Raw genomic sequence first — 14,198 nt, 5'->3', positions numbered from 1 at the left:
TACTAGGCTTGTAGAAACTCTAATATTGAAGTGGAATACTAACTTAAAATAATCAGAATATTCTCTTTCCAGCTAGGCAACTGGACTCAAAAAACAATGGACAATAACAATAAGGTCGTATTAAATTATTTGGAAGGTGGGCACTGTTGGAGCCATGGAAATGAGCTGGGCTTTGCCTGAAAGAAGCTTGGGGAGGACAATATAAGAAAGGCTGTCTCTTGCTCAGGGAACGATAGGTGCAAAGGCAGGGTGTAAGAGAATGTGTTCTTTTTAATATGGTAAGACAGAAGGTGTTTTCCGGAAGTTAGAGGTAAATAAGATAAAGTGGTGCTAGACCATAGAAGGACCTGAAAGTCAGCAGAGGAGTTTATGTTTATTTGATGAAACAAATTGATGGACATCACAGATATGAATGTAAGAGAATGTTAGGGTTGGAAGTTTTGTCAGATCAGAGAACTTTCGAGTCATGGGAGATAGAATGGGAAAGACTAATATCTGTTGAGCACCTGGAATGTGTCAGACCAAGATCTCATTGCTTTTATTCTTACAGGAACCTTAGGGATAGATAGGAGTATTCCCATTTTATAGAAAAGGAAACAGACTCAGAACTTGTCTCAAGTTCTGCCTAGTGGGAAAGCCAGGTTTCAAGCCCAGGGGCATCTGACTCCAGAGCACAACGACAGTTTAGAGCATTGAAATCAGGAAGGGCAGGACCCAGGTTCCAGGTTACCTGAGGAAAAGGATGAAGCAGAGTTGAAGGACCACTGGCCTGCAAGTGCAGTGAGAGGCCTGATTAGAGGCTGTTGCAAACAGGTGGAGGATGCCAAAAAATGTGGTGATATCTGTGATGTAGAAGTGAGCAGGAATGGGTAGAGAGCAGTCACGCAGTCAAGGTTAAAGTGGTGATAAACTGAACTTGGACAGGGAGATGATGAAGAGGCATGACTTGAACACTTCCAAGGTTTTAATCCTGGGGGCTGCCAGTTGTAAGGAAAGTCCTCAGTGGAGCAGTTTTAGGAAAGGCCATGTGCAGGATCTGGACTGGTCTGCATTTGAAATGGGAGACACCAAAGTATAAAAACCAGATGTTTCTCATGAGCTGCTTGTGTACATATGAGAAAATGCACAGAGAAGGACAGTCACAGAACTAAAAGGTAGAAGGCTGCGAGGAGCCTGTCCATTGATAGTGATGGTAAAAAGTTAGCACCAGCATTAGTGACTAGCTTCTACCTAAAGCAGAAGAGCTTCACATTGGCATGATATCTTGGGTTCCTTTTTATTCTGGCCTTTCCCTTCTTACCCGCAGCATGAAGTGGTATAACTGTGTCTTGATTTCTAAAACGTACACAGCTAACTCTCAAAACTGATTCCTCTCTCCCTGTAGGTCTCAAGCCTAGAAAGGAGTATTGCTCCATCACATTTTTCTCAACGAGATTCTTTTTCCTTTCAGAACAATTGTCATTGTACTGGATGGATTGCTAAACTATTGAATTGCTTTCATCTTTTGACCACACTGCGAAATTGTCCATGGAGTTGAAATATTTATTGCAGCAATTTCTGGCCTTACATAATTGAGGTAAGGTATACTTTTATCCCGTAGAACTATCGTAAAGTTGTCATGTTTGTCTCCTTTAGTTTTTTTTAGAGACATTAATCCATTCTCTCCCCCTGCCCCACTTTTCGAGCTCTAATAATCCATTCAGAGTGCTCTCGTCTGAAAATGTTTAAGAGTGCAAAAAAGGTTTTTTATAAGATGAAATATAGATCAAGCTGTTTGACTCTGGAAAATAAAGATGAAAATGTGTTACTATTCAGATTAAATCAATAAAAGTACCCATATCCATAAATATAATATGCATAGCCTGGATTACACTAGAGAAATTTAATACATCAGAAGGATTATTACTAAGGCTTCTTGAAAAAAATGGGGAAATTTCAATATTAATATATTGCAGGTTTTATTCTAGTAAAGGAAATCTATATAATACAGAGAAGTTAAAAGAATAGAAAATTCATCTGTTGTTCCATTTCTAGAGATAGCCAATGTTAAATTCTTATCACACTATTTTCTTAATATTTGGGATATGTGTGCTGTGTAATAACTCATTACATTTTTGCAAATAAACTCATTACTTCCGTGCTCTGTGCCAGGCTCTCGTCTAAGCACTTTATAGATTTTTATTAACTCTCACAACACTGTGAGGTAAGTATTTTTCTTATCTGCCTTTTACAGACCAGTAAATCAAGGTTCAGAGGAATTACGTGACTCACCTGTGTTCACACAGCTAGTGAGTGACCCACTCAGGACTCGAACCCATGCCAGTCAGACACCAAAGCCCATATCAATGGTCTTTTTTTTTTTGCACACTGCTTTTTCTGCACAGAATTCCTATCCCTATTTCTCCAGCATCATTTTAAATGATTGCGTAGTATTCAGTTATATGGATATGCAATGATTTTTCTACTCCATCTCCCTTTTTTGGCGGGGTGTGTGTGTGGCGGGGGGGGAGTGTGCTTCATGGTCTGGGGATTGAACCCAGGCCTCCTGCCTGGAAGACAAGCATTCGATCAGTGAACACCTGTGCACCCTACCCAAAGGTCTCCTTTCATTGATGTTTATATTGGTACTCCTTTTTCTATTTTTTTTTTTAACTTTTTTTTTATTATGAACTATAACAGGAAATTCTAAGTCACTGTGAAACATATTTCAGAGTTTGGTATGGGTTATAGTTCTACAATTTTTGGTTTTCCCTTGTCATTTCTCCAAGATACTGGAGACTAAAAAGAAATATCAGTGTAATGATTCAGCTGTCATACTCATTTGTTAAATCCTATCTTCTCTGTTATAACTCCTCCTTTTCTTTGGCTCCTTCTCCAGTATTTAGGATTCTTTGGGCTTTGTACGTTCTAACTTTTTCATGTTGGAAGGGGCTGTTGATAATATGGGATAGGGGGATAGAACTAATTGATGTTCTGGAGAGGCTGGCCCCTCTGGGTTTCACTACTTATCTTGCCTAGGAAACCAACTGGTTGTTGTAGGTTTCTGGAAATAAACTTAATGTGCAAAACTTGTATAGAATCTCAGATAGAGCCCCAGGTGTTCTTTAGGGTTAACAGGAATGATGTTGTTTGGGGTTTGGCAAACTGTGGCAGTTAGCAGTATCTGGCTGAAGCTTGAGTAAGAGTAGCCTCTTGAATAGCCTCTTTTATTTGAACTCTCTTAGCCACTGATACCTTATTTGGGTACATTTCTTTTCCCCCTTTTGGTCAGGAAGGCATAATTGATCCCATGGTGCCAGGGCCAGGCTCATGTCCCTGGGAGTCTCCCTTACTCCCAGGGAGTCTCCCTGACAACATGGGAGCCACGTCCCATGTTTTCACGGAGACTTTCACCCCTGGATGTCTTGTCCCACTTAGTGGGGAGGGTAATGATTTTCTTTGCAGAGTTGGACTTAGAGAGAGGCCACATCTGAGCAACAAGAGGTTTCCTGCCAGTAACTCTTAGACATAATAATAGTTAGGCTTAGTTTCTCTGCTACAAAATAAGTTTCATGAGAGCAAGCCTTACGATCGAGGGCTTGGCCTATTAACTTGAGGGTACTTAAAGTATTTAAAGAGAGTATCAGGGTTTTACCAAGTGGGAAATATACTTTCTCCAGTCCCTCAAGGGACTTTGCCAATACTTTTTTGTTACTGTAGTTGTTGTTTTGGATGTATCCAAAATGTTTATTGGGCTAGTGTCCCACTCATCTTGCTTTAGGATGCTTTTTGTGCTGCTTCCTTCTGAAGGAGCATCATTCTGTAAGCCTTGCTTTTCCTTCAGTAGATAGGCAAGGAACAGTGGAACAGCCAACACACAAAAAAATACTTATGTGCATGGCTTGTCAGTACTTTTTAATTATTTGTCCAGTATACTTGGAGATCTTTTATTTACTTTTAGAAACAGCATTGCAGTGAACATCTGTTGTGCACATCCATGATCATTTCCCTAGGATAAATTGCTCCAAGTAGCATTGCTGGGTCAATGATTTATGACTCAGGCTTTTAATACACTCTTCTCAAAAGGTTGTACCAGTTTTTAGTCTCACTAATTGTATCTGGAAGTGTCTTATGCCCTAAGGCCTCAAAAATATTCATAGTTAGCACTTTGAATAATTCCATCTGCCTTTTTAAAGATTCTGAATGTCCTTATTCAGGCCTGTATTATCTCTTGCCTTCACGGATAGCCTTGGCCTCCTTACTGGTTTCGTTCTCTCCACTCTAGATCCTACATTACTCCTGAAGACAGTGCAGGACAGTGGTTAGGGCATGAGCTCTAGAGTCAGCCTGGGTTCGGGTTATGGCTGTGCTATTCTGCCTCAGTTTCTTCACCAACAAAATGGAAGTAATAATAAAACTTTCTGTGTAGTGGTGTCAGGTGACAGTTTCGCAAAGCACTTTAGAATAGTGCCGATTCTTATTATGTACTCAATGATCGTTGGTTTGCGCTACTGTCTTCCAGAAGTACATGATCATATAATTAAAAACAGAGCTTATATTTGTTTTGAATGAAATGATTACCAAATTAGTAATTTACACTAGAAAGTAAAGTGCTAACATCGAAGTATTATTAATGTTAATTCTGCGACCAGCCTAAAGGTCACAGATAACCATCCCGGCCTCATGATGCTGAAAGGTCAGGGGAGAGCATCTAATAGGAATAGCTAGAATGTTAAATGCTCACAGGGCACTTTCACACACATTATCTCGTTTGATCCTCATGGTGTACCTGTGAGGGAGGTGGCACAGATGTCATTAACCCTGATTTATAGGGAGGACACTGACTTGGAGGAATTAAGTGACTTTCTAACTTAACGTCACATACTTGGTCTGTGGCAGAGCTGGGTGTGCACCCTGGGGCTTCTGACTGTAAATCCTCACTCTCCATGTTTCATGACCTAATGGCAAACTGAGGAGGTGTCGGCATAGATACCCAGGTCAAGGCATTTGTGGGGAAAGGAAGGAGCAAAACGGGAAGCCCTCGGGGAGGAGGCAGCAGCGTTGGGATAAGGATACGTGGACTTACTGAAACTGGGTGAGGGACCCAGGAAAAAAGAGAGAGAGAAAGAAGTCGAAACAAGAGGGGGAAATTGAGGGGCAGGGACCTCAGGGCCAACGGGAATGAGTGGGGGGATTGAGGGAGGAGGGCTGAATCTTTAAGGTGTGGAGGGAAGCCTCCTCTGAAACAGGAGGGAAGGAAGAGATGGGTTATATAGACTCAGGTGCTTTGAGGTAGACAGGGACATTTGAGAGGGTTCATGCCTTAACAACCTCAATAAAACTCCTGAGTAAAGAAAGATTATTTCTTAGTTGATGAGAGTGCAAGTAGTAGGATTGGGACTTGAGGAATGAGAAAGGGAAACTATTTAGAATAGCTGTATATGAAGTGGGCCAGGGAATTAGAAAGGGCTGCCAAAGGAGGCAGGACCCAGAGAGCCCCACGCCCTGCTTCACGGATGCTGAGCACCTGGGCTTCCTAGAGGCACAGAGTCAGTAGAGCAAAGGAGAACTCCTCAGTTGCCTGTAGACTTGAGAAGAAATCATACTTGACCCTAAACACCAAAGACGTTGTCAGACTGGGTTCCAAATCTGGGCTCCCTTTTGCTCTGGAGATAACTACAGCAATGGTGATGTTTATATACATTTGTACTCTAGCCGCACCCGCCCCCCTTTTATTTTATCAGTGGAGAAACAAGGGACAGTACTTCCTAGTTTTGGTTCTTTGGGTTTTGTTGAGGGCTGTGCTTATAGTCAGGCAATGGGTAGGTGCATGTAGACAGTAGACAAATTAAAGATATGCAGATAAATTTTTAGAAGACCTATTAAAAATGTATACTCTTACCATCATTCAGTGATCACTAACATCCTTCCAGACACTTTTCTCTGTATATACTTAAATACAATTTTTAAGTAAAAAATGTAACCTGCTTTCTCAATTGACATAAATCTTTCACCATATTAATAGTCATAGTTGTGTAATTCTAAAGAATGATGACAATTCTTCTTTAGCTATGTAATTTTTTAAAAAAACAAATCTCCCTTTGGGCATTGATGTTAATAGGCATCTTTCTAACTTGTTTTGACCCCACTGTTGTTTGTTTCCTAATATAAAATCAGGAAAGAGGTTTTTAGTATATTACCTGGAAGACTGAACCAATATGTAATCCCACTAAAAGAATGCAAAGAGGTCTCTTTTCCCCACTCTTGTTGACATTGGATGGTGGAATTAAAAAATACTGTATCCAGGTTTATGAGCAGATGGGTTTTTTTTTCACATACTTAAGAGTCATTTATATTTTTCTTTGGTGAATTTCTGTTCTTTTCCTTTGCCCATTTCTTCAAAGCGTTGTTTGTTTTTTCATTGCGATTTGTAAGAGTATTTTTTTGTAAATATATTTTATTGCAAAAATATTTTTTTTTGTCATTTGCCTTTGAATTTTGTATGTAGTGTTTTTAATTGTAAGAAAATATTTTATTTTAGGTAGTCAGATCTTTTCCCTGCTGGTTTCTGTAGAGACCAGCTAGGAAGTAAGCATGCCTCCGTGTTGTCATCCCAGTCTGGTCCTCACACAGCAGAGCGATGTTCCATCCCTGCCTAAGCCCGTTACTGCATTCGTGTTACCATGCCCGCAGGGCGGGCCACGACCTGGCTGTGCCTCCTTTCCAGCCTCACCTTCTGTCACTCACCCTTGAACACTGTGTCCCAGCCTCATTGGCCTTCTCTCAATTCATGAACATGCCAAGCTCTTTCCCGCCCCCAGGACTCAGCAGGCACTGTTCCCCTCACTTGGGGCATGTGCTCACCTATGCTTCTTGTAGCTTGACTCCTTACTCAGAGAGGCAGCTCTGAGAGGTTTACCTGGTTCCTCCATTCACTAGCTCTGTGACCTTGGGCAAGGTGCCTCACCCTTCCCTGTCTCATGGAATCTCTTGATTAAGTGGGTTAATTCATGCAGAGCTCTCAGAGCACAGCCCTGCACACAGTAGGTGCACATCAGTTCTTCACTGTTATCAGATTCATCATACTTCAGGCTTCAACTTAAATTTCACCTCAGAGCACATTTTCCTCTTGTCTAACTAATTTGTCATTTTCCCCAGTATTCTCTGTGTCATAATCCTGTTTATTTTCCTTTTGAGCACTGATCAGTATGCAACTGTTATTCTTTAATTTTTTTACATTTTTCCCTTTAGACTGTCACTTTGTGAGGCAGGCGCTAAGGTCTGTGTTAACAGCTCCGGGTCAGAAGCTCGCCTAATAACTCACCTGTGTTTTCTTAATTATACTTTTATGATTTCATCTTTTACTTTGAAATATTTTATCTGATTTGAACTTAGTTTGAAGTATGGTTTGAGATAGGGAATCCAAGTTAGTTTTTCCCCAAATAAGTAGTCAGTTGCAGTTTTTGGAATTCTTTTAGGAGAGCTCCGAACTAAATTACAGTCCTTAGGGACGGTGGTTCTGATTTGGTTTCTGTTATTTGTTTCCCTCTCCTTGAGTTGTTTGTTGTTGTTGTCTTTACAAACAGTAGATGTAGAAGCTGTTCTTTGGCTTGATGCAAATTACTCGGGCGCATGCTTGGCCCATGTGGGAAAGGTACTTCTTGGGTCAGCACGGTCTAGCTTCAGAGAGGAAGGCAGGCTGGAGTCTTACTGACACAGGTGAACCATTTGCTCACTATGATGCTTCCACACCTGCTGGAAACTGTAGACCAATCTTGTTTTAGATGTTTTGCCTGCCATTTACAAAAAATCATTGACACCTGGAAATTTCATTATTCCAGTGACTAAATTACTTTTTCCGAATGTCCTCCCACATCTACACGTGGGACAGAAGTTCTTTAGCAGACCACATGTTCTAATTTTGGGTTTGGAAAATATTGGTCATCATTCTTTTCCATATTTTAACCCTTCTAAAATAAAAAGTTAATGTCCTGTATCCAAACAATGAGACATGCATATAGAGAAAAACCATCTCTTGCATCCCACCTTCTGGTTCTGCCCTTTATATATCCACTACTGAGTTTATTGTCTATCCTTCCAGATGTTTTTAATGTGTAAAGAGCATATCGTTTCTCACACACACCCATATACTTACGTGCTTTTTCTGAAAAATGTCATAAACCCATTTTCTTAAACACATCAGTGGACTTTTAAAAACACGTGCAGCCTTTGTTTTTTGACCAGCAGCATCTTAGAGAAGTTACTGATTGATGTTTTACCAGTGCTTTAAACACCAAGACCTGCTTAGTTTCTGAGATTCACTGGAAATAATCTTCCAGAGGGCAGAGGCTTGGGCACATTGAGGAATGTGGTATATAATCCAATAACAGTTTCCATCTAGCCTCAGCGGAAGTCATGCAGGGGCAGGAGGGGGCAGGGGGCGACCTTAAATGTCAGCCAGTGGAGTGAGAAGAGAAAAACCTTTAACTTCATAGGGGGGACAATTGGCTAACTATTCTCACCGGGTTGTAACAAGTAGTTTGATTTCCAGGGAAAGGGATAGGTGGAATGCTGACAGCTTATAAAATTTTCTGTAACTTTAGTCATACTGTTCCGCCTTTCTTTTTTACCTGAGAACAGTAGATGAATTTGGGGTGGGGTAGGGGTGGGAAGCCTGGTGACTCACCAGCCTGTGCCCTTCAGACTGGCTTTAGAAAACCTGCAGTTGACTGCCCTGGACTCTGATCTATGGCCCTGCAGTCCAGGGAAGTGTAAGGTTTTCTGTAAGTGATGGGGGCCCTGGGCTTCTTATGCAGAATTGCACCCGTCTGGGTTTTTCACAGTGCCCACCTTATTACACTAGAGAGGCAGGTTTCATTGCTTAAGGGGACAATTTATTGCAGTAGGCTTATCTCCTTGTTTTAGCTCTTGATGTTTTTCTGACTCTTAATAAAATGTGAAGTCACAAAGCAATTAAATAGTGTGTACTTTTTAGGCATGAGATGGAGGAAGGCTAACCAGGGGGAAAAGGCTAACGTGATTGACAGAGGCTTCCTGGAGATTTACATTGAGAATAACTCGTTCTTCAAAACTTTCTTCATTTTCTTGTGGGAATTATGGGGTAAATCATACACCAGGAGGATGGATGTTTAAAAATGTAGGAGTTATGATTTCTTTTTGACTTTGTAAATCTCTAAATCCTCTCCACCTTAACATAGAGTTCTCATTTCAAGATGGGAGCCAACACTGCCAAGGATTAAAGTGAATCAGAAACACTCTAAAATCTTAAATCATTACTAAGCTTGAGATTGTTTATATTTTGTAGAATTTCTTAAGATACAGTCCATTACAAATGAAGTATAGAATTGATGAGTTTAAAAAATTTTTTTTTGCCTAAACTCAAACCTACAAATACAGATACTTCTGAATAGTCAAAAAATTTAATGGGGTTTCAAGTGTTCATTTCTAGAATTAAAAAAAAAAATAGTATTGGTAATTTTTACTAATGACACTTTTGATAACCAATTTATTATACTCATGGATAGAAAATATATATGTGTTTACAGGTGTTTGAAAAAATATATATGTATGTTTACAAGTGTTTTTATGTTACCCTTTCTTATCACAGAAACAGTTTGATTTTAAGAAGTTTTGAAAAACTGCTTTGGATTTAATGTTCTCTCGTTTTGTAACAATAACAATGAAATGATCAAAAGATAGCTTTTAAAATCACAAGGGTAATTACAATTTGATTGTCGAGAGCAGGGATGATTAAGAGTTAATTTGTGGGACCCAAGAAATAAGTGACTGAAAGGGCCATCCTTTTTCTGGTGTGGATTTCTATTGCCATGAAAGCACTTTTATGGGGAGACCTACAGATTTGCAGGAGCCCCTGAACCCCGACTCTACACCATGAAAAGAATGAGAATCCTATGAATAAACTGCCAGCTAACCCTACTGCAGACTAGGGAGTGAGTGCAGGATAGGTTTTCATAAGAAGACATGCTGAGAGAATAGGAGAACTGTTCATTTATGAAGCTGGGTAAAATGGCAGCAAACAGCTTTTATACCACATTAATAAATATTTTCCAAGTTTCTACCCTGGATCCCATGTATGGACCGTGGGAGCAGCCACAGTTGTTTCCTCAGTTGTAAAGGGAGCGGATGGGACTTTGAATGAACATTGCTCATTCAAATAGAAGATTCCATTTGGTGGGGAAGGGTCTAAAGGCAGCCGGGAGCCCTCTGTCTTCTCACCTGTACAGTAGGCTGAACTTGAGTTGGTTCTCACGTGGTGGCTCATTTTGCTGCCACAGGTAAGTGCTTATTTATAATCCTGGATTTGAGTATGTTTCCTTTTTCCCTGGCTTCTGTCCTTTACCCAGCGTGTTCCACAGAGAGGCATCGGGGTGCCAAAGGGGCCCATCTTCACTGTAGCCCCACCTCACATCATATTCCATGATCAGTTACTTGCATGTTCAATGACTTCAGTATTGGGTAGTGGTGGTGTTTTGGTCTTACCTGTTCATTATTTTTATTTTACATAATTTTTAAATTTAAAATTAAATTTCTTAGTGATAAAAAAAATCAGAGTAACAAATCCTGCTACCTCCCAAAATACTGTTTAGAATGTCACCTGCTAAGTTGGGTGTACATCCTCCCGTCTGTTTTCTGTGCATTCATAAACAAATATTTTTTTCCCCTTGGGTAGGGTCATAATATAAATACTTTGCCTACATTTTTTTCCGTCTTAACTTTTTTGTTTTGAAATATTTTCAAACGTACAGAACAATTGCAAAAATAATATAAAATCCTATGGAGAACTCCAACATAAGACCTAACAGTACCCAGATCAACCACTTTTAACATTTCACTGCATTTGTCCTATCATCTGTTCGTCCATCCATCCGTCTGTCTTGTCTGTTTTTAAACATTTAAGAGTAGGTTGGATACATCATTCTTCTTGAATACTTAATACTTCCATGTATATTTCTGAAGAACAAGGATATTCACTTGTATAACCACCTTAAGTACAATTACAAAGTTCAATAAATTTAATATTGGTATAAAACTAGTGGACTATATTCCAGTTTTTTCATTTGTCCAAATAATGTCCTTTTGGAACTTTTTTCCATTATCAGATCCAGTCCAGGATCATGTATTGCATTTATACTTTTCTTTTTGGCATGGGCAGGCTCCAGGAATTGAACCCAGGTCTCCGGCATGGCAGGCAAGAACTCTGCCTCTGAGCCACTGTTGCCCACCCCATGTATTGCATTTAAATGTCATTGTCTCTTTATGTTGTCTATATTTAAATTTATTCTTTTTTTAAATCTAATTATAGATTGTGAATATTTTCCTATCTTGTACCGTATTCCTCTTAAATGTTATAGACTAGACTATTGGATAGATGTACTATACTTTACAGATTTTTTAAAAAAATGAGCATCTGGTGTATTTTCAAGTTTTTTCTTTACTATTATAAACAATTTCCACAATTAACAGTATTGTATTTATATCATCATAAACCTATACGAGTATGTCTTTAGGTAACTCTTTTAAATAGAATTGTTGGGGCAAAGAATATGCACATACTACATTTTGATGGACCTTAAGGGATATTATTTTGTTTTTGTTTTGTTGCTGTTAAGTGCCTTTTTACTATGATCCAAGATGCTACACACTATTGTCTAGGAACAGCACAATCATTAATTGAATGCGTGAAAACAAAGGGCAAAAGAAGGGGAGGTTTAACCCTTACTTCATATTTCCATACAACATAATAGCATATGTAAGAGAGTATAATAAATGAAATCCTTTTGGATGTGTGTGTGAACTGTGTAAACATGGTATTTAATAAATATGTTGTTGGGCCAATTTAGCATTATTAGGTTAGGAAGCAACTAGTAATAGCATATGTGTGCCTCTTGGGCTTTTCTTTCTCTTTGGTCCTCTGAGCACCCCACCACTCCTGATAGATTTTTCCTTACCCCCTACCCACTGCTGGTATTCACTCTTAAATAATTTTGGATTTTATGCCCAAAAGATCTTTTGCTTGTTGACAGATTCTGTGAATACCAATGTTCTCTTCTTTGGCACTGTCCAAGAAAGATCAGTTTGGGGATTTGCTAACATATTTTAAAAGCAAAAACTGTTTTGTTCAGATCCATCTGAAAAGTTTAGCTAAACTCCAGAAGGGAGACTGAATTTGTTTTTAGGGAAGGTCACTATGATGGTTCGTGTGTTTTTCATTTGTCCAAATAATGTCCTTTGGAACTTTTTTCCATTATCAGATCCAGTCCAGGATCATGTATTGCATTTATACTTTTTTTTTCTGCATGGGCAGGCTCCAAGAATCGAACCCAGGTCCCCAGCATGGCAGGCGAGATCTCTGCCACTGAGCCACCATTGCCCACCCCATGTATTGCATTTAAATGTCATTGTCATCTTATGTGCCTTTCTAGCTTTTCTGTGGTCAGCTAAGTAAAGAAAAAAATGCTTTTGTAAAATGCTCTAAGACAAGAACGCCAATTAGAATGAGGGATAGGGGTAACTACAGTTGCTTTCCTCTCCCATCCATGTTTTCTTTGGTTATTTTGAAATAATTTTAAATTTCCACAAAAGCTGCAGTATGTAAAGAATTCACATACACTCTTCACCCAGTTTCCCCTCATATTAGCATCTTTCATAACCATAGTATAAATATCAAAAGCGTGATATTTAAGTTTTTATGATACTATTAACTAAACTACAGATCTTGTTACCAATTCCATATTTTCCACCAATGTCCTTTTTCTGTTCCAGAACCCATATCATATTTAGTTGTCTCCTTAGAGTCCTACGGTCTGTGACAGTTCCTCATCCCTTCTCTTTCATGATCTTGATACTTTTGAACAGTACTGGTAGTTATTTTGTTGAATGGCTCTTGATTTGGGTTTTCCTAATATTTTCTAATGATTAGTTGGAGGTTTTGCATTTTTAGGAAGAATACAACAAAAACAATATTGTGTCCTGCTCAGTGCCTCATAACAGAGGTTCCCTGGTAAGTGCTAACCTTAAGCACTTGGTTTAGGTGTTATCTCCACTATGATGGTTCGTGTGTTTTTCACGAACCATCCGATAAAGCTACGGATTTCAAAGGATTCCCTTTGAAATGAATAAATATCTTGAGGGAAATACCTTAAGATTATGTAAATACCCTGCTTCTCCTGAGGCTTTTTCACCCGCTGATTTTAACAGCTTCATCAGTGGATCTTGCCTGCAATTATTACTGTGCTATCTGCCTACTGGTGATTTTGTATTTTCCTTACCTTGTACATCTTTTTTCTTTCTTTTTTAAATTAATTTTTTAATTTTTTAAAAAATATAACAACAAACAAACAGATTCTTAACATACGATCATTCTGTTCTACGTATATAATCAGTAGTTCACAGTAGCATCACAGAGTTGCATATTCATCACGATCATTTCTTAGAACATTTGCATCTATTCAGAAAAAGAAATAAAAAGGACAGGAGAAGAGAATTCATACGTACCATACCCCTTACCCCTCCTTTTCATTTAGCATTTCAATCTAAATTTAACATTTGTCCCACCTATTATTTATTTTTATTCCATATGTTTTACTGATCTGTTGATAAGGTAGATAAAAGGAGCATCATACACAAGGTTTTCACAATCACACAGTCACACTGTGAAAGCTATATCATTATACAGTCATCTTTAAGAAACATGGCTCCTGGAACACAGCTCTACATTTTCAGGCAGTTTCCTCCAGCCTCTCCACTACATCTTGACTAACAAGGTGATATCTATTTAATGTGTAAGAATAACCTCCAGGATAACCTCTTGACTCTGTTTGGAATCTCTCAGCATTGACACTTTATTTTGCTTCATTTCGCTCTTCCCCCTTTTGGTCGAGAAGGTTTTCTCATTCCCTTGATGCTGAGTCTCAGCTCATTCTAGGATTTCTGTCCCACATTGCCAGGAAGGTCCACACCCCTGGGAGTCATGTCCCACGTAGACAAGGGGAGGGTGATGAGTTTGCTTATTGTGTTGGCTGGAGAGAGAGGCCACATCTGAGCAACAAAAGAGGTTCTCTTGGGGGTGACTCTTAGACCTAATTTTAAGTAGGCTTAGCTTATCCTTTGTAGGGTTAATTTTTGTATAGACAAACCCCAAGACTGGGGACTCAGCCTGTTGCTTTGGTTGTCCACAC

The 14,198-nt window shown here is 39.2% G+C and overlaps 1 protein-coding gene across 9 annotated transcripts in view; it reads left to right on the top strand.

The window, feature by feature from the left end:
* KANK1 (KN motif and ankyrin repeat domains 1) overlaps nt 1–14,198 on the top strand; it is a 227,983-nt gene that overhangs the window by 76,356 nt on the left and 137,429 nt on the right. For all 9 annotated transcript variants that reach the window (XM_077148324.1, XM_077148327.1, XM_077148333.1 and 6 more), the window contains one exon: nt 1,451–1,576. The gene's annotated coding sequence lies outside the window, so the exon portion shown is untranslated. The remainder of the gene's footprint in view (nt 1–1,450; nt 1,577–14,198) is intronic.

This window comes from Tamandua tetradactyla, chromosome 2 (assembly GCF_023851605.1).
Source record: "Tamandua tetradactyla isolate mTamTet1 chromosome 2, mTamTet1.pri, whole genome shotgun sequence".
Taxonomy (NCBI): Eukaryota; Metazoa; Chordata; class Mammalia; order Pilosa; family Myrmecophagidae; genus Tamandua; species Tamandua tetradactyla.
Note: the sequence above shows the minus strand (reverse complement) of the source record. Positions and strands in the feature narration are given on the sequence as shown.